The 20,419-nt window shown below is 45.4% G+C and overlaps 1 pseudogene; it reads right to left on the reverse strand.

Annotated features, from left to right (window-relative positions):
- The window catches only part of LOC100356571 (elongation factor 1-alpha 1-like), a 38,010-nt pseudogene extending 17,591 nt beyond the window's left edge, over nt 1-20,419 (reverse strand).

Consider the following 20,419-nt stretch of genomic DNA (forward strand, 5'->3'; position numbering starts at 1 on the left):
TGGGAACACATCACCAAGGGGAAAACCAGAATGCGTGCTCTCCTGGAGCTTATTTTGCGGTGAGGGCTACAAGCAGTGAACATCATACATGCATCGCGTGGCTTGTTAAAGGCTGGTAAATACTGTGAGAGTAGCGGAGTGGAGGGGAGGCGGGGCTGCTGGGCCGCGGCTGTAACTTGATGCAGGGCCCCCCCAGGAAGGCTTCCTGGAGGAGGAGACATCCCTGTGGCCAGGCCCTGACTTGGGAGCAGGCCTGGAATGCCTGAGAAATGGAGTGAGAGAGTGAGTGTGGGAATTATAGGACACGAGATAGGGGCAGCGAGGTTGAGTCGGAAAGGCCTTGTGGCCGCTGCAATGGCGTTGCTGTTTGTTGCTGTTCATTGTTTTTGTAAAGAAAGTATCCCTCAGCCCATATAGTCACGTCTCATAGTGCAGGAACCCAGGCCAGTGACCAACTTCCATGGAACGCAGTCTAAAGAAATCCTTAACGTTCCAAATCACTTTGCATTCTGGGAGATACCAGCCTATTGTTTCTTCAAAATCATTCCTTTTTTTTTCTTTTAAAAAGATTTTATTTATTTATTTATTTTTTTGAGAGGTAGAGTTACAGACAGAGAGAGGGAGAGACAGAGAGAAAGGTCTTCCATCCACTTGTTCACCCCCCAAACAGCCACAATGGCTGGAGCTGGGCCGATCCTAAGCCAGGAGCCAGGAACTTCTTCCTGGTCTCCCACATGGGTGCAGGGACCCAAGCACTTGGGACATCTTCCACTGCTTTCCCAGGCCATAGTAGAAAGCTGGATCAGAAGAGGAACAGCCAGGACACCAACCAGAGGCCATATAGGATGCTGGCACTGCAGGTGGAGGCTTAACCTACTATGCCACAGTGCTGGTCACAAAATCATTTCTGAAATCATGATTTCTATACAAATCTGCATGTGCTTTCTTTCTTGGTGCAGCCACCACACAATCGCAGCAGGCCACAACCCTTGGGACAGAAACATGCTCCACTGGCCAGCAGGCTCTGCATCCGAGGCTTGTGCAAAGCCCTGGAAGCCACGGGGGCTGTGATCCTCAATACCCAACTCTGTGCTCTGCTCTGAAGGCACTCAGAGACTTTGAGCAGAAGACTGGCTTTACTTGACTTGTGTTTTGAAGGGATCCCTCTGGGGGGATTGGTGGAGAAGAGGTTTAGGAGGGGAAGAATGGACCAGAAAGAGTAGTTAGGTGACTATTGCAGTAATCTAGGTGAGACATGATAGTGGCTTGTATCAGGATAGTATTAGTGGATTTGTTTGAATGAAGAGCAGAAGCAGCATATTCTAATGGATTGGATTTGAGAGTAAAGAAAAGGAAGCATCAAGGTCCAAGGTTTTTAGCCTGAGTCATGGGAAAATAGAACTGCTGTGATCAGAAGACTGAAGGTTAGGCAGATTTGGGAAGACAGAATCAGGGATTCTCCTTTGGACAGTTGAATATACTTATTTGAAGTTCAAGGAAGAGTTCAAGAATGGAGGTACGTGTTTGGGAATCTCCTGACTATAAATCCCTGCTTCGGATGAGTGAGCAAAGAGAGTGAGGAGTGAGGAGGTGCCCAGGAGTCCTCCAAGGTGCAGCAGTAGGAGGTGAAGAGCAAGCAAAGGCTGCAAAGGAGCCACCAGCGAGGTGCAGGGAGATGAGGGCTGTGGTGTCTTGGTGCAGCACGTTTCCAGGAAGAGGGACAGCCAGCTGTCCCGGGGATGCTAACTGGCGCAGCAAGAAGACGACTGAAAGCTGATGGATTTTGCAATGTGGAAGTTGCTGGCAATCTTGTTCAGAGACATTTTAGTGACATGGTAGGGCCAGGATTGGAGTGATACACTAAAGAATGGGCACAGGTGGATTGGAGGTAGTGAGTACAAGAAATCCTTTCAAGTGGCTTTGCAATGGAAGGGAACAGAGAGACAGGATGGAAGGAAAGAGAGGGTCAACCAAGACATCTCTTTGAAGATGGGAGAAATGATAGTTTGATTGGATGCTTACAGAAAAAAACTTGGTAGAAAGAGAAAACTTGTGATGTAAGAGAGTAGAATTACTGGAGATACGTGTAGATGAGGGGCTGGGTTTAGATGGGAGCAGTGATGATTTTTTTTTAAAGATTTATTTATTTATTTATTTGAGAGGCAGAGTTACAAACACAGAGAGAGGTCTTTTAACTGTTGGTTCACTCCCCAAACAGCCACAATGGCAGGAGTTGGGCTGATCCAAACGTCAGGAACCAGGAGCTTCTTTCAGGTCTCTCACGTGGATGCAGGGGCCTAAGCACTCCTGCCATCCTCCACTGCATTCCCAGACCACCAGCAGGGAGCTGGATCAGAAGTGAAACAGCCAGGACTTGAACCGGTGCACACATGGGATGCCAGTGGCTGCAGGTGGATGCCTAACCCACTACACCGCAGAGATGATTAACGTATAGTCAAAGGAAGCAAAAGAATACACTGGCAAGATATCAGTAGCCAGGACCATGTGGTTCATAGTGGGAATCCAGAATTTTTTTTTTTTAGATTTCTCTTCTCTTCTCTTCTCTTCTCTTCTCTTCTCTTCTCTTCTCTTCTCTTCTCTTCTCTTCTCTTCTCTTCTCTTCTCTTCTCTTCTCTTCTCTTCCCTTCCCTTCCCTTCCCTTCCCTTCCCTTCCCTTCCCTTCCCTTCCCTTCCCTTCCCTTCCCTCCTCTCCTCTCCTCTCCTCTCCTCTCCTCTCCTCTCCTCTCCTCTCCCTTCCCCTCCTCTCCCCTCTTTCCTTCCTCCCCTCTTTACTTTCTTCCTTCCTTTTTTTTCTTTCTTTCTTTCTTTCTTTCTTTCTTTCTTTCTTTCTTTCTTTCTTTCTTTCTTTCCATCTTTCTTTTTTTCCTTCCTTTCTCCCTCCTCCTAACTTTGCCTTTCAAATAAATAAATATTTATCATCAGGAATGGACAATTAGTGGCTGGTGTTGTGGCGCAGTGAGCTAAGCTGCTGCCTGTGATACCAGCATCCCATATCGGAGTGCTGATTGGAGTCCCCACTGCTCTACTTCCTATCCAACTCCCTGATGATGCACTTGAGAAAACAGTGTAAGACGACCCAAGTTCTTGGGCCCCTGCCACACACATGGGAGATCCACATGAAGCTCCAGGTTCCTGGCTTCATCCTGGACCAGCCCCAGCCATTGCAGCCATTTGGGGAGCGAGCTAGCACATAGAAGACCTCTCTCTCTCTATCTCTCTCTTGCTCTCTTACCCCTCCCCCTTCACATAAACAACCAAATAAATATTTTATACAAGGTGCAGAAAGTTGAGGCTAAGGGAAATCTGTACAAAAAAAATTCAATTCTTGGGCCTATCCCATATTGCCAAAGAAAGCCACCAAAACCTAAGAGGATAGAGATAAAATGTTGCCTCTTCTACAGTTTCTTGTTATGGAGAGACTAGAAATATTTGAGACTGTTAGTAAGCGTGTTTTGTAACACACTGAACATAGTTCTGTGAGAAAGCACGTGCTCCTGGGGTTATGATTCTCAGATACGTCAACCTACGCATCACCAGGGTGACGGTGGAGCAGCCACAGGCTTGCTTCCCAGTGCCCACGAGAATGAAGGTCGCTAAGGGTTAAGAATGCTAGCTGACATATATAATGAAGTTAAGAGAAATAATAAAAGAAAGAACTCTACACGTAAGAACATGAGGAGGGTAAGATGTGCTTTCAATAAGGAAGAGCTGTAAGGTAAGAGGATGTTTTGTTCTGTTATGGGAAAAAGAGTAATTTTTGTCTACAAGCAGAATGAATGGTTGTTCCAAAATTTCATGAGGGAAAGTATAAGACAAGTGCTCAGTGAAAGATGAAGTATAGGAGGTTGTGTGCGATGACTCTCCTGAAAGGAATTTTGTATGTGATCAGCTGGCTAAGATTAGAAGAGAATCGTAAGTTTTTTTTTTTTTTCTAAAAATTGAGTGTTAATTGCAAAAGTACATTGAGGCAAAACCAGAATTTTATCTTTCCGGTTTAAACAACAAGGTTTTCTTGAAGTCTTCATCAGTTCTTAATAGGAAATTGTGAAAGGTTTTTCTTTTCTTTTTATAAAGATGTATTTATTTACTTAAAAGCTGAGTTACAGAAGGGGGGTGGGGCAGAAAGAGAGAGAGAGAGAGCTTCCATCTGCTGGTGCACTTTGCAAATGGCTGCAACAGCCAGCGCTGGGCCAGGCCCAAGGCAGGAGCTTGGAGTTTCATTTGGATCTCCCCTGTGGGTGCAGGAGCCATGACCTGTTGCCTTCCCAGGTACATTAGTAGGAAGCTGGACCAGAAGTGGAACAGCAGGGACTCAACTTGGTGTCCATATGGGATGTAGCATCACAGGGGGCACTTAATTAACTGCATCACAAAGCTGGCCCCGAAAAATTTTTCTTTACTTTTTTAGGTGATTGGCCTAGGAAACAAAGATTCTGTGTCTTACCAAGATAATTTCATATGCTTCATATTGTACTTATTTTATTTTTGATCATTGAAAAATACTGAGTTTTGTCTATTAAAAAAGCTGAAGTCAGGGGCTGGCGCTGCTGCATAGCAGGTAAAGCTGCAGCCTGCAGTGCCTGCATCCCATATGGGCGCCAGTTTGAGTCCCAGCTGCTCCACTTCTGATTCAGCTCTCTGCTATGGCCTGGGAGGGCAGTAGAAGATGACCCAAGTCCTTGGGCCCCTGCACCCACATGGGAGACCCAGAAGCAGCTCCTGGCTCCTGGCTTCGGATCAGCACAACTCAGGCCATTGTGGCCACCTGGGGAGTGAACCAGTGGATGGAAGACCTCTCTCTCTCTCTGCCTCTGCCTCTCTGCAGCTCTTCCTTTGTGGACAATGCCTCGAACTCACTCAAGGGGCCAGGGCTGCTTCACATGGCTGCAGCCTGCACAAGATCAGAGAGTGCCGTTTGCAAAACTGTGACACGCAAGGACCCCCTGGAAGTGTGCAGTGCAGAGGTCCTGTGCGAGGGCATCACATTTCAGCACTGGTCAGCACCAAAAGTTTCCTGGGGAATTGTGTCACAAACTCCCTGCTAAGCGAACACCCAGTATTATCTGAATAGCAGGATGAGGACCGGAAATGCAGTCTTACAACGTCCCCTGACCTTGAATCTTGGAGAGATCCTGCTACCCCTGCTCACCTCTGCCTGCTGTGGGAGGGCTTGGGCACAAGCGTCAGTGGGCAGTGGGCAGCAATGGTGAACGCTGAAGGCAAAGCTGCCTTCCTGGATCCAGGGACAACTCACAGCTCCAGGGACTTCAGCAGCACCTTTCCCCAGGGTGGCTTGCAATGCTTGGATATTGTTCTCACAATTGCTCCGTGGATACGGGGAGACGCACCGACTCTTTCCTTATTTCACTCCAGGAGAAACTGAAGCCAGATAGGAAAAGTGGCTTGACCAGGATCACACAGCCAGTAGCAGAACCTATACCCCAGTGCACTGCCACTCAGGCAGTTACTATTTCTATATTTGCCAACCCCAGCCCCACAAAGGAGAATGTATCAGTGGGGATCCATCCAGGAGACATAAACCACACAGTACATGTGACAGGAGAGTTTAAAATAAAGAGGTATTAGCTGGAACAGGGAGGTGAGATAAAGGAAGATTGGCTGCTAATTGGAGCTGAGAACAGGAGTCAGAGGGATGGGACAGAGCCGCTACCCGTAGGTTGAGACAGAACACCCAAGAAGGAAGGAGTTTGGAAGAGGGCTCCCTCCACAGGGCTGAGGTTCAGGCCTTATGGAAGAAGGCACAGCCAGGGCTCATGGGGTGAGGGGAGGGGAGGCGGTGGGGGTGCAGTGGCCAGGCGTTCACTGAGAAATGACTCCCTGGCACTGAGGGAAGCTGCCCTGGGAGAGGTGCCATGTGCTTGGGCTGTAGAAGCTGCATGCTCCAGGAAGCTGCCCCAGAGCACATGGCATTCGGGAAGGCAGGCCCTGCCTCCTCCAGCATTCCCCAATGCCCTCGCACTGGGTCAGCAAGGAAGGACTTCAGGGCCTATGGCAGAGCAACGGGTCTGGAGCCGAGGCCCTATCTTGACAAGTGGCACTCGGAAGCCAGAACCTGGGCTCCCTGGCTTGAGAGTGTGTAATTCTGTTTGGGAAACCAAGCTTCCAGAAGGAAGACCTCTAGGCACAAGAAAGAGGTCCAGGGACCCAGGAATTCAGCAAGACCAGAGGTCAGCGAAGTGGACAGTGCTCTCACCCAGGGAACACTCGGAGATGGCAGGGACTCACCACCATTTCTGGGCACTTTTGAATCGAGGGCTAATTTACATGTGATAAAGTGCACTAATCTCAAGGGTAAGCCTGACAGGTGTGTGTGTACATATATATGCCCAAGCAGGTAGCCCCTGGATCAAGACAGAACACCCCAGCACCCCTGAGGGCTCCCCACTCCCCTCCTGTTAATGCAAAGGCTACTGCGATTCTGATTCCTCTCATCAAGGATTTGTCTCCCTGGGCTGGCAGTGGTGGCACAGCAGGTTAAGCCGCCCTTGTCACACTGGCATCCTATACTGGAGTGTCAGCTTGAGTCCCAGATGCTCTGCTTCTGATCCAGCTCCTTGCTAATGTGCCTAGGAAGGCAGCTGATCATGACTCAAGTGCATGGGTCCCTGCACCCACGTGGCAGGCCCAGGTGTTCTGGGCTTCTGGCTTTGGCTTGGCCCAGCCCTAGCTGTTGTGAACAAGCAGATGGAAGCTCTCTGTTTCTCTCTTTTTCTGTCTCTCTCTCTCCTTTAAAATATATATTCTTTTTTAAAGATTTATTTTATTTATTTGAAAGACAGAGTTACAGAGAGGCAGAGGCAGAGAGAGAGAGGTCTTCCATCTGCTGGTTCACTCCCCAGATGGCCGCAATGGCCGGAGTTGCGCTGATCCGAAGTCAGGAGCCAGGAGCTTTTTCTGGGTCTCCCATGTGGGTGCAGGGGCCCAAGGACTTGGGCCATCTTCTACTGCCCTCCCAGGCCACAGCAGAGAGCTGGATCAGAAGTGGAGCAGCCGGGACTCAAACTGGCGCCCATATGGGATGCCGGCACTGCAGGCCAGGGCTTTAACTGGCTATGCCACAGTGCTGGCCCCTCAAATATATATATTCTTAAAAAGGAGATTAGTCTCCTTGGTTTTGAATCATCCACGTGTGGAGTTCTCTGGTTTTGACTCCTTGCTGTCTGGTTGTTTTTGTTCATCACCATGTCTGTGAGAGCCCTCCATGTCACAGGCAACTAGACTTAAGCAAAAAAGAAACGAAAGAAACATCATGGAAAATGCTTGCTAGACTATTTCCTGGGAAGGCACCTCTGTCTCCAGCACATCTTCATACCCACGGCCGCTGATGCAGAGTGGGGAGTGTAGCTCCAGGTCACCTCATTCCCGGCCGTGTGATGCTTCCTTGTGTGGTCTCAGCAAGCTCAGTAGTGAACAGGAAAGCCCCTGGACCATCCAGCAGGTGGGCTAGGGTGGGCCCTGGGCCATCTGTGTCATGGTTGAGTCTGGAACTGGCAGCGTGAGCATGACAAGGAGACCTTGAGGAGCAGCCCTGGCCACAAAATGCACAGGGGTTAGCTGGCAGAGTGAGCCACGGTGGGGTAGTCCTGTACATCAGTGGCCTGGTGCGGTCCTTGGGCAGAGTCCAGGCCTAGGTAAGACCCTTGGGGTGGGTGAATGTGACTCAGAGGTGACTCAGCATTAGCAGGTCCTCAGGCAGTTCACCTCAGTGCCAAGACCTGCCAAGCTGGGAGTGAGGGCCCCAAACTGATGAGCTCATTTTTTTTTTGTCCCTGCCAAGCGGCTCAGCACCTAGACTTGCAATGCGCTCAGCAGGTGAGTTGGGGGATTTTGGTTGCAAGGAGGGTATTATGGAGCCTAGGAATGGGAAGGTAGGAGGCCTCGAGGAGGCTGTGGGGACAGAAAGGCAAGTGCTGCGCTTCTTCCTCTGGTTCTCTCGGAAGCTCTGCAAAGTCTCTGGTCTTCTCTCTGCCCAAGAGTCCACTCCTCTCTTTCCTTCACCTTTCTCTGCTTTCCCAACACAAAATCAAATGTGACCATTTCAGCCTCATCCTCTAGACCGCCTCAGTCTCAATAGAGAGGACGTCCACACCCCATGCCTGGGATCCTCTGGGGTCAGGCAACGCGATACGGGATAACTTGGTCAGGTCATGGCTCCCAGGGTTGTGTGAGATAGAATCCCTAAGAAGAGGGCAAGGTTAGAAGTGATGGGTGTCTTAGGTGCCTGGGAAAAGAACAGTTGGTGAAGCTTGGCACTGAGAAAATCATCCTGCTGCCTCTGCAGTTCCTGCCTGGAGCAACTCCCTGAAGTTGGCCGTGCTCCCCAGCGCAGTCCTCCCAGGTTAATGAGGTGCCAGCCGCTGCAGGGGAAGAGTTGGTGTTGGAGTCTCCTGGGCGGCAGGACAAGTGGGAACCTGCTGAGCTCCGTCACTGGGAAGGGAGTGCTGGGCAGACAGACAAGGAAGCCCCAAGGCACCAAAGCCAAGCCCACTGGGGGCCGGGTGGCAGCAGAGGCTTTGGGACCAAGAAGACCAGGATTGTCAGCTCTGTCATTTCCCAGGCATGAAATACTGGGCACGTTACTTAATCATCTGACATCAGTCTCCTCATCTATAATTCAAGATAATAGCATTGACCCTAACAGAGTGGGTGCTAAAATTAGAGATACTATTTCATGGTCATGGTACTCTAGGAGCTGGCCATTGTCAGGATTTTGATCTACACCCTGCCGCCCACACACACGCACACACATTAGGAAAGCAGGTGGAGAGACAGCGTGAGTATCCAAGTCTCCGTGATCGCATGGAGATGCTGAATAAACAGGTGTGATTGTGCTTGTTGGAGAGTCCTGGGCAGTGCTGTTTAAGGTGACAGGTTCGGAAGCGGGCTCCTGGGTGCCTTCAAAGGACTTTGATGTTTGAGACCTCAAATTAAGCAATGGGCTCAAAATAAAAAAAGGACTCCACAACTGAAACTTACAAAGGTTAAAAATCATCATCTACAGCTCAACTACTTCCTAAACAGTCTCTTAGTTATTCTTACATATGCATATAAATAGGCCTCAGCATGTTGACATCAGAATGTCCGGCTGCACTATGTACCAGCTCTGATTTGGGGCAGATCCCTGAGCCCCCTGTGCCTGTTTCCACATCTGTAAAATGGGACTAGCCAACTGTGCCTATTTCAGATGGTTGTGAAATGCATGGTGCCTGGCACATAGCAAACCTGGCTGATTCTGTAGTTCCTGTAGGGTGAGTGCGCACTTCCGTCTGCTTACTGTGATTAAAGCAGGGCCTTTACAGGCAAGCAGGCCTGGGCATCACGAAGGCCTTTTTGTTTTACATTGTATTTAAGGTAGACAAGTTTCATGTATTCCATATACACAGATTCAGGAACACTTCCCACCCCCTCTCCCTCCTGCCCATGCTCCCACCTTTCTTGCTCCTATCGCTCCTGTTCCCATTCTTATTTTTCACAAAGATCTGTTCTCAGTTAACTTTATACTCATAAGATTAACCCTACACTAAGAGTTCAACAAATAGTATGAAGAAAAAAAAATAAACCACTGCTTCTCAACAGTTGAGATGAGGGCTGTTAAAGATCATCCCATCTCAAAGTGTCAATTTCATTCCTATAGATTGTCTTTGAAGTACTCTATTAGTTACCATTGATCAGAGAGAACATATGGTCTTTGCCTTTTGGGGATTGGCTTATTTCACTAAGTATAATGGTTTCCAGTTGTTGCGAATGAAAGGATTTCAGTTTTTATTATTTCTGAATAGTATTCCATAGTGTATATATGTACCATAATTTCTTTATCCAGTTTTCAGTTGATGGACATGTGGGTTGATTCCATATCTTAGCTATTGTGAATTGAGCTGCAATAAACATGGGGGTACAGATCACTCTTTGGTATACTGATTTAATTCCCTTGGGTAAATTCCCAGAAGTGGGATGGCTGGGTCATTTGGTAGGTCATATTCAGGTTTCTGCGGTATCTCCATACTGTCTTCCATAGTGGTTTTACCAGTTTACATTTCCACCAACAGTGGATTAGGGCACCTTTCCCCCCACATCCTCACCAGCATTTGCTGTTTTTGATTTCTGTATGAGAGCCATTCTAACTGGGGTGAGGTGAGACCTCATTGTGGTTTTGATTTGAATTTCCCTGATGGCTAGTGATCCTGAGCATTTTTTCATGTGTCTGTTGGCCATTTGAATTTCCTCTCTTGAAAATTGCCTGCTAAAGTTCTTTGTCAATTTCTTTGTTTTTTTTTTTTTTAAAGATTTATTTTATTTATTTGAAAGACAGTTATAGAGAGAGGTATAGACACAGAGAGAGGTCTTCTTCCATCGGCTGGTTCACTCCCCAAATGGCCTCAACCACCAGAGCTGAGCTCAATCTGAAGCCAGGAACCAGGAGCTTCTGCTACTTTCCCAGGCACTTTAGTAGGGAGCTGGATCAAAAGTGGAGCAGCCAGGACTCAAACTTGTACACATACAGGATGCTGGCACTGCAGGCTGGGCCTTAAACCTGCTGTGCCACAGTGCTGCCCCCCTTTGCCCATCTCTTAACTGGATTATTTGTTTTGTTGCTGTTGAGTTTCTTGAGCTCTTTATAGATTCTGGATTTTAACCCTTTATCAGTTTCATAGTTTGTAAATATTTTCTCCCACACTGTTGGTTGCCTCTTCATTTTGCTGAGTGTTTCCTTTGCAGTGTAGAAGCTTCCCAGCTTAATGTAATCTCATTTGTCAATTTGGCTTTGATTACTTGTGCTTTTTAGGTATTTTCCAAGAAGTCTTTGCCTATGCCAATATCTTGCAGAGTTTATCCAATGTTCTCTAGTAATTTGATGGAATTGGGTTGTAGATTTAGGTCTTTAATCCATTTTAAGTGGATTTTTGTGTAAGGTGAAAGGTAAGCATCTTGTTACATACTTCTGCACGTGGAGATCCAGTTTTCTCAGCACCATTTGTTGAAGAGACTGTCCTTGCTCAAGAAATTGATTTTAGCTCCTTTGTCAAAGATAAGTTGGTTGTAGATGTGTGGATTGGTTTCTGGAGTTTCTATTCTGTTCCATTGGTTCACATGTCTGTTTTGTTTTCCCAGTACCAAGCTATTTTGATTATAACTGCCTTGTAGTATGTCTTGAAATCTGGTATTGTGATGCCTCTGGATTTGTTATTGTTGTATAAGATTGCTTTAGCTATTCAGAGTCTGTTACATTTCCAAATGAATTTTAGAATCATTTTTTCTATATCTGAGAAGAATGTCCTTGGTATTTTGGTTGGGATTGCATTGACTGTGTGAATTGCTTTTGGTAGTATGGACATTTTGATGATATTGATTTTTCCAATGCATGAACATGGAAGATTTTTCCATTTTTTGTGTCTTCTTCTATTTCTTTCTTTAATGTTTTGTAATTTTCATCCTTGGTTAAATTTATTTCAAGTTATTTGATTTCTTTTTTAGCTTTTGTGAATGAGATTGATCTTAGAAGTTCTTTCTCAGCCATGGCATTGCTTGTGGAAACAGAGGCTAACTTTTTTAAAAGATTTATTTGAAAGTCAGAGTTACACAGAGAGAGGAGAAGCAGAGAGAGAGAGAGAGAGAGAGAGAGAGAGAGAGAGAGAGAGAGGTCCTCCATCTGCTGGTTCACTCCCCAATTGGTTGCAATGGCCAGAGTTGAGCCGATCCAAAGCCAGGATCCAGGAGCCAGGAGCCAGGAGCCAGGAGCCAGGAGGCAGGAGGCAGGAGGCAGGATCCAGGAGATTCCTGTGGGTCTTCCCACATGGTTGCAGGGGCCTAAGGACTTGGGCCATCTTCTACTGCTTTCCCAGCCATGGTAGAGATTGGAAGTGGAGTAGCTGGGACTTGAACCGGCACCCATATGGGATGCAGGGACGGCAGGTGGCAGCTTTACCCACTATGCCACAGCCCTGGCCCCCAAAGGCTATTGACTTTTTTGTGTTGATTTTATATCCTGCCACTTTACCAAACTCTTTTGTGAGTTCCAGTAGTCTCTTAGTGGAGTCTTTTGGATCCCCTAAATATAGAAACATGTCAACTGCAACTAGGGATAGTTTGACTTCTTCCTTTACAATTTGTATCATTTGATTTCTTTTTCTTGCCTAATGGTTCTGGGTAAAACTTCCAGAACTATATTCAATAGCAGTGGTGAGAGTGGACATCCATGTCTGGTTCTGGATCTTAGTGAGAATGCTTCCAGCTTTTCCCCATTCAATAAGATGCTGGCCGTGGGTTTGTCATAAATTGCCTTGATTGTGTTGAGGAATGTTCCTTCAATACTCAATGTGCTTAAGGTTTTCATCATGAAAGGATGTTGCACTTTATCAAATGCTTTCTCTGCATCTATAGAGATAATCAAATGGTTTTTGTTTTTCAGTTTGTTAATGTGATATATCACATTTATTGATTTGTGAATGTTAAACCCATCCCTCCATACCAAGGGTAACTCCCACCCAGTTGGTCTGGATGAATGATCTTTCTGATGTGTTGTTGGATTCGATTAGCTTGCATTTTATTGAGGACTCTATGTTCATCAGGGAAATTGGTCTTTAGTTCTCTTTCTCTGTTGTATCTTTTTCTGGCTTAGGAATTAAGGTGATGCTAGCCTCATAGAAGGAGTTTGGGAGGCTTCCCTCCTTCAGTTGTTTTGAATAGTTTGAGAAGAATTGGAATTAGCTGTTCTTTAAATGTCTGTTAGAATTCAGCAGTGAAGCCATCCGTTCCTGGGCTTTTCTTTTTTGGGAGGGTCTTTATTACTGATTCATTCTCTGCTTTGGTTATCGGTTTAGGTTTTCTATGTTTTCATGACTCAACTTTTGTAGATTGGTCATATCCAGGAATCTATCCATTTCTTCTAGGTTTCCCAATTTGTTGGCATACAGCTCTTGGTAGTAATGGTTCTTTTTATTTCTGTGGTATCTCTTTTTACATTTCCTTTTTCATCTCTGATTTTATTGATTCTGTCCCCCCCCCCACTTTTTTTTTCCCAAGAAAACAGCTCTTCATTTCACTGATATTTTGTATTGTGTTTTCGGTTTCAATTTTATATATTTCTTCTCTAATTTTAATTATTTCTTTCCTTCTACTAATTTTGGGTTTGGTTTGTTGTTGTTTTTCTAGGTCCTTGAGATGCATTGATAGCTCATTTATTTGGTATCTTTTCAATTTCTTGATGTAGGCACCAATAGCTAAAAATTTGCCTCTTAAAACTGTTTTTATTGTATCTCATAAGTTTTGATATGTTGTATTGTCATCTTAATTAATTTCCAGAAATTTTTTGACTTCTCTTTTGATTTCTTCTATGACCCATTGTTCATTCAGGAGCAAGTTGTCCAGTCTCCATGTGTTTGATATATTTTCAAGATTCTTGAGTTGTTTATTTCCAGCTTCATTCCATTGTGGTCAGAGAAGATACATGGTATGATTTTGATTTTTTGAATTTGCTAAGACTTGCTTTATGGCCTAGAAATATGGTATATTCTAGAGAAATGTCCGTGCATTGATGAGAAGAATGTGTATTCTGCAACTGTAGGATGAAAAGTTCTGTGGATATCAGTTAGGTCAATTTGGTATATGGTGTTGATTAACTCTGTTGTTTCTTTGTTAATTTTCTGTCTAGTTGATCTGTTCATTGATGAAAGTGGGGTGTTGAAGTTCCCCATTGCTATTGTATTGGAGTCTATGTCTCTCTTTAGATCCATTAACATTTCTTTTAAATAGCCAGGCACCCTGTAATTGGGTGCAAATACATTTATTACTGTCACATCTTCCTGTTGAATTGAGCCCTTAATCATTACATAGTGCCCTTTTTTGTCTCTTTTAAGAGTTTTTGTGTTGTAGTCTATTTTGTCTGATATTAGGATGGCTATGCCTTTTTTTTTTTTTTTTTGCTTTCTGTTAGCATGGAACATATTTTTTCATGCTTTCACTTTCAGTCTGCATGTATCTTTGTTGGTGAGGTGTGTTTCTTGTAGGCAGCAAATAGATGGATATTGTTTTTTTATCCATTCAGCCAATCTGCATCTTTTAACTGGGGAGTTTAGGCCATTTACATTCAAGGTGACTATTGATAAATAATGACCTGGTCCTTCCATTTTTCCATAAATATTCCTAGTATTTACTTTGGATTTCCTTTGCCTTTTACTGGGAGATTTTCTGTCTTCACATTCTTTCATAATGATGACTATCTTTCTGTGTTTCTGTGTGTAGCACATCCTTAAGCATCTTTTATAAGGCTGGAAGAGTGGTGACAAATTCTTTAAATATCTGTTTGTTATGCAAGGTCTTTATTTCACCTTCATTCATAAATGAGAGATTTTCAGGGTATAGTATTTTGGGGGGACAATTTTTTCTCTTAAGACTTGCACTATGTCTCTCCATTCTTTCCTGCCTGTAGGGTTTCTGATGAGAAGTCAGCTGTGAGTCTAATTGGAGATGCTATGAAAGTAATCTGGCATTTCTCTCATGCACATTTTAGAATCTTTTCTTTATGTTGTACTGCAGAGAGTTTGACTATAATGTGTCATGGTGAAGATCTTTTATGGTCATGTCTATTAGAAGTTCTATGTGCTTCCTGTACTTGAATGTCCCCTTCTTTCTCTAAATTGCAGAAGTTTCCTGTAATTGTTTCACTAAATAGGTCTTCTAATCCATTCTCTCTTTTCACACCTTCAGGAACTCCTAAGACACATATGTTGGGTTATTTGATAGTATCCCATAAATCTCCAACACTGGTTTTTAGTTTTCTAATTATTATTGTTTCTTCTTTTTCCCTTCTCCTCCTCCTCCTCCTCCTTCTTCATCTGATTGAAAAATTTCCAGAGATTTGTCTTCTAGCTCAGATAGCCTTTATTCTGCCTCACCAAGTGTATTTTTAAGGCTTTCCACTGTATTTTTATTTAATCTATTATGGCCTTCATTTCTAATATTTCATTTTTATTTCTCTTTGTGGGAAAATTTTTCATTCATGTTGTGTATGGATTTCTTTAATTAGTGGATTTGCTTCTGATTTCTTCTGAGTAATTCCATGATTAATCTTTTGAATTCCACTTCAGGCATTTCATCAATCTCTTCATCTTCCCATTCTAATATTGAAATATTGTGTTTATTTGCGAGAGGTTATATCATCTTCCTTAATGTTGTTTCTGGAATTTCTGCATTTATTTTTAGGCATCTGTAGAGATACTTATTGGTTTTTCCCTCTGATGGCTTTTATCTTTGAACTATTCCTCTGTGGCTTAGTGGAATGTCTGCTGTTTCAGTGAATACCCAGAAGTGTGTACTGGGTGTAGCCAGAAAACTCTGGTCAGTGCTCTAGGGTGGGACAAATATCAAGGATGATACCCAAGTTGGGTGTGGTAGATCTCTTCTTGTTTACAGAGGGGGAACTATGGTCACCTCTGTTGGCTTGATCACATCCTCACCTCTTCTCTTCCAAGGTGACCATTCCCCAGTGTTAGCCCTCAGCAGGTACAAAACTCATCTGTACTTCCACATGGACTGCACAAAGGATCTGTGTGATCCTCAGTGTGAGCCCAGATTCTGCTGTAGTGAGCCATCCCAGGCAATCAGGGAGCTCTGAGCAAGTGGCACTTCTCACAGTGATTGCCCAAAGACCTAGCTACACCCTGAGTCCTCTCATGCAGCCACAGTGTTCTCACAGTCTCAGCACCCAGGGCTTCCACAGTCACAGGGTGCAGAGGATCCACTTTGCTCCTGCTAGCCTATCCCTCCACAGGGAGGCTGACAGGTTCCCAGAGCCTGCTACTTGGAGGTGCTCCACTAGGTGGATTAAGTCCCAGAGCCTGTGATTTGTTGAGAGACTGTAGACACCTCACAGTCATATGTGGGTGGTCAGGCCCCTGTAAATCCTCCCAGCTAGACTCACAGTCAGTGGGGAACGTGGATTTTTTCCTCTGGTAAAATTCATGGGTCATACATGTGCACAATACCTGTTGGCCACAGCCCTACTTGTTCCACAATCGTGCTGGGTTTGTACAAGGGTCTCTGCAGATGGTACTAACGTTGGAATGGCTCCTTCTCTCCACCCTTTGCTGGGTGGGTGCAGCTGAGCTGTTGTGGTTGCCTCTGCTGACAAGATGGAGACTGTCACTGCTAGTTGTTGGGTGTGCACACAAGAGTCGCAGCAGCTGCTACCTACCAATGTACACAATGGCATCACTGCTTTTTTTCTTCTTTTAAAAAAAGTTTTATTTATTTTACTTGAAAGTCACAGTAACATAGAGAGAAAAGGAGACACACACACACACACACACACAGAGAGAGAGAGAGAGAGAGAGAGAGAGAGAGGTTTTCCATCTGCTGGTTCACTCCCCAGATGGCTGCAATGGCCAGAGTTGCACCGATCCACAGCCAGAAGCCAGAAGCTTCTTCCAGGTCTCCCACACTGGTGCAGGGGCCCAAGGACTTGGGCCATCTTCCACTGCTTTCCCAGGCCATAGCAGAGAGCTGGATAGGAAGTGGAGCAGCAGGGACCTGAACTGGTGCCCTTGTGGGATGATAGCATTTTAGGCAGCAGCTTTATCCGCTATGCCACAGTGCTGGCTCCAGCACCCACCCTCTTATGCCTGGCTGTTGGGTGCTGTTGTGGGGGGTGTGGGGAGAAAAAGACATGTCTTTTTTCTTTTTCTCTGGGTGAGTGGGTTCCCTGTTCCCCTCAGGGCTCTGGGCCAGACTCTAAGACAGTGCAGTCCGCTAGGGTCTCCCTCTGGCTATATCAGCAGTGGCATGGGCCGCTGCAAGCTGATCTCACCTTGCTCTCCAAAACTGCCGCTTTCTCCAGCTCAGGGCTGCTGGGGTCATTTGGTGTGTCCATGCTCATTGCTGCGTGTCTGTACCTTCCACACAGATCCGTGGTATCACTCTTGCTTCCGCAAATTCTCCACTGGAACTTTCCCCTGAGAATGCACTTTCTCCACTTTTTTAAAAAAACTGTTTTCGCTTAGCCTAGAGAAGACTGTCCTGTCGCTATTCTGCCATCTTGGAATGCCCACAGAGGTCTTAAGACAATCCCAATCATGTGCGTGTGACTCTGTATTTTTATGGGAATCAGATGTCACTCAGATTGTAAACCACAGATCTGTGATTTTTATCTCCACACAACTATTCTCTGTGGGGTGACAGAAGGCTCCCACTGGTATTTTGGAAATGTATATTTCCCCCACCCTACTTTTTGGTCATAATGTGCAGGAGTTATTGTTGACGTTTGGTGGGGCCAGGTTGGCACAGCAAAGGTTGCTCCTAGGTCCCCCAGGTCTTCACCATATAGTGACAAACCTATTTATAATTTGATTCTAAAATGTGGCTGTGCCTAGAATTATGGATATGAAAAATCTGTGTATTTTACAAGTGAAGAGATATGGCATTTCTTATTGTTTTATGCAAGGTTTGGTAAGTACCAAATTTCCTATGAAGTGGCAACCACATGCATCAAGGAAACATTGCCTGGATTTCATTTGAAAGTTCACCAAGCGTTCACTATTTTGAAAAGGCACCAATGCCAAAAGACACCAATGCTGCCTGCATTATAGCAGATACCTTCCCGGTGTCCACATTTATGTGTGAATATACCAACAAAATGCCAAGTGTTGGAACCTGGTTTTCTATCTGCCTACATACCCACAGATGCCAACAGGTCCACTCTGCTGCTCCTCTTCCTCTCCTTCTTCTTCTTCTCCTTCTCCTTCTCCTTCTTCTTCTTCTTCTTCTTTAATGAACAGTGGTCTCATAAGTTAAAGTGAAGCTTTTATTAGGAAAGACATTTATAAAGCTGACAGTATATCATATGTGAGATCTAAAGAACTTTAAAAACCAGAATTGTCACTAAATATTACATTTTTAAGTAGAAGTTAAAGTTGTAGCTGTTTCTTTCAGAGACATAACAAATTATTTCAAAATATGGTAAGCAGTGTAATACAGAGAAGAATTCAAATTAGTCGTGAATAATAGACCACAGAGGTGTAGGAAAATCCAAGTGAAACTTGTGTTTTATTCCATTGAATTCTGATGCTGCAGTTCTAAGAAAAAAGCAGAGATGGTGAAAGCTACTGAATTTTCTCTGTGTAATGAGGTAAGGCAAGCAATTTTTAAAAAGATTTATTTTGTTTGAAAGGCAGAGAGAGAGACAGTCTTCCATCCACTGGTTCACTCCTCAGATGGCTACAAAGGCCAAGACTGAGCCAAGCCAAAGCCAGGAGCCAGGAGCTTCTTCTGGGTCTCCCACATGGATACAGGAGCCCAAGCACTTGGATCATCCTCTGCCACTTCCCTAGGTACATTAGCAGGGAGCTGGATCAGAAGTGGAGAAGCTGGGACCTGAACTGGTGTCCATTTAGGATGCTGGTACTGCAGGTGGCAGTGGCTTACCGCACTGCGCCACAACACCGGCCCCGAGTTAACCAAATTTTTCTGGCTGGCGGGTGAGATCTCTCAGTGGGATAGGAAAGCTTTCCTGCTCAGATGGGTAAGGTTAAGAAATGAAAAAAGAAAAAAAACATCGCGGAAATTTATTTTCAAAATTACTGACAATGTATACAAAGGTGCTGACAGTACTCAAAACCCTTAACATTTTTATTTCATAGAAGAAATAATTCCCTTTTCCAGTGTCATATTGTATGCCTCAACTACAATTTGCTGGCAACATGGGATTGTAGGCTGTTAAAAAAAAATTAGCACCAGATGTTTAGCGCAATGCAAAGAAAAAGCATTTTGTGACAATTGGGTATTATTTCATTTATTTTTGATTATTTGCTGGTTTTCAGGATTTTCACTGTTACTTTGCTACTGTCTCGAGAGGTTTCTGTGTTCAAAGGCCTAAACTCTGGAAGTCTCATTCTCTAATTTTAGTTTCCTCTTCCAGTCTAGCCACTATTCTCCACCTGATGAAACAAAATAACTCCAGGCCACAATGAAACAAATTGGATGCAGTTCAATCATGTAAACTGTATGGTTGGGTTATTGTGTGTTAATAAAAACTTTTTCGAGGCCGGTGCTGTGGCGTAGCGGGTAAAACTGGTGCCGTCAATCCATTTGGGCACCAGTTCAAGTCCCGGCTACTCCACTTCTGATCCAGCTCTCTGCTATGGCCTGGGAAAGCAGCTGGAGATGGCACAAGTGCGTGGGCCTCTACACCCGTGTGGGAAGACCCAAGGAAGCTCCTGGCTCCTGGCTTAGGATCAGGGCAGCTTCGGCTGTTGCAGCCAACTGGGGAGTGAACCAGTGGATGGAAGACCTCTCTCTCTCTCTGCCTAACTCTTTCAAATAAGTAAATAAATCTTAAAAAAAAAAAAACAACTTTTTCAGGGAGTTTGTATTCTCAAAATACATACATACATACATACATACATACCCAAGAAATTGGATCAAGATGGCAGAATAGTGAGTTTCTGCACTAGCTTCAGCCACAGAAAAATGCCAGAGTAGCCAAGGAGGGATCAGGTTTCCAGGAGAAAGGAAGACTTAAGTGAAGAAGGGGGAAGAACTGCAAACAGCATGGAGACTCGGAGACTCGAAAGGCAGCCGAGAGAGATAGGAACAAAGGAGGCTGCAGCTCCTACTGGTGCACTGGCTGGAGGGACGTCACCCGGCCGGCCGGGGAAAATAAGTGGAAAGCACTGTAACCCCTGCCACGCTACAGACCAGCAGCCCTAGCTTTGGGAGCGCGCCACTGTCCTCACTGACTTTAGATCCATCTAGAAAGCGGACGGGGTCTGAGCAGCTCCTTTGCCCCAAAAGCAGAAACCCACATTGCCTCCCTCTCCCCTCACGCTGCTGTTATAGCCATTGCTAAACTCTGTTCTGCCTTAGGGGGCGGCAAGCAGCCCCACAGCAGAAGCGCCATAGCAGGAGACAGGGTGCCTTCCAGGGAAGAGAGAGGGGCTCCTGCATCCTGAAGCTGTGGGATTTCCAAGCACAACCTCTGAAACTGTGCTCACCTGCTCTGCACCCCTGGGGGATGTTCTCCTCAGCTTCTTGGGGCTTGGCTCTAGCTGCAGCCATAAAGAACCCCAGAGGACCCACACCTGAGGAAGTCTCCCTCTGCATCTCTCAGCGCACACTGCTGGATGGCCAGGGCACAAGGCCCAGCATCACGCTTGCATGCCCTGTGAGAACTGGGGGCAGCTCCCTCCATGCCTTGAAGTTCAGGGACTGTTACTGTTGGTGCCACAGCCCCTGGAGCATCTCCCACTCACCTGTGGTAGCTAGAGGGCCCAGCATAACTGTCGTTCAAGGGCCCCACTGCACCCTGCAGCAGCAGGACAGGGACTGTAAGTACTAGGTTCCTCGGGGTCCCCCGAATCTGCCCGATGGAATTAGAGAAGAAGCTCAT

The sequence above is a fragment of the Oryctolagus cuniculus genome, chromosome 4, assembly GCF_051225735.1.
Source record: "Oryctolagus cuniculus isolate XC-2025 breed Fujian yellow rabbit chromosome 4, ASM5122573v1, whole genome shotgun sequence".
Lineage (NCBI taxonomy): Eukaryota > Metazoa > Chordata > Mammalia > Lagomorpha > Leporidae > Oryctolagus > Oryctolagus cuniculus.